This window comes from Dermochelys coriacea, chromosome 9 (assembly GCF_009764565.3).
Source record: "Dermochelys coriacea isolate rDerCor1 chromosome 9, rDerCor1.pri.v4, whole genome shotgun sequence".
In the NCBI taxonomy this organism is placed as follows: Eukaryota; Metazoa; Chordata; order Testudines; family Dermochelyidae; genus Dermochelys; species Dermochelys coriacea.
In genome coordinates, this window is record NC_050076.1 from 7,763,468 (window position 1) to 7,763,795 (window position 328).

A 328-nucleotide genomic window follows, 5' to 3' on the forward strand; every position below is an offset into this window, starting at 1 on the left:
CAAACACATCGCGCTCTGTTGATTCCACTTCTGAAAAGGTTCCGTTCCAAATCAGCTGCTGCAGCCTAGTTTTCTTCAGTTCTGAGTTCAATAGGGAAAAGCGTAAAAGATTCTGGAGTGAATTTTGACGCTGAAAGTATCATTGTGCACGTGAAACTGCTGTAAGTCAACGTCAGAGAAGAATTGGGCCCTCTAGCTCTGCTTTCAACTCCCACTTAACGGAAATCTGGGGACTGCAAAAAATTGTTAAGCTTGCCACAACACAACAAATAAAGCTTAAAGAACACAAAGAGATTGAAACTATCAATGATATTAACAGAAGACCTTG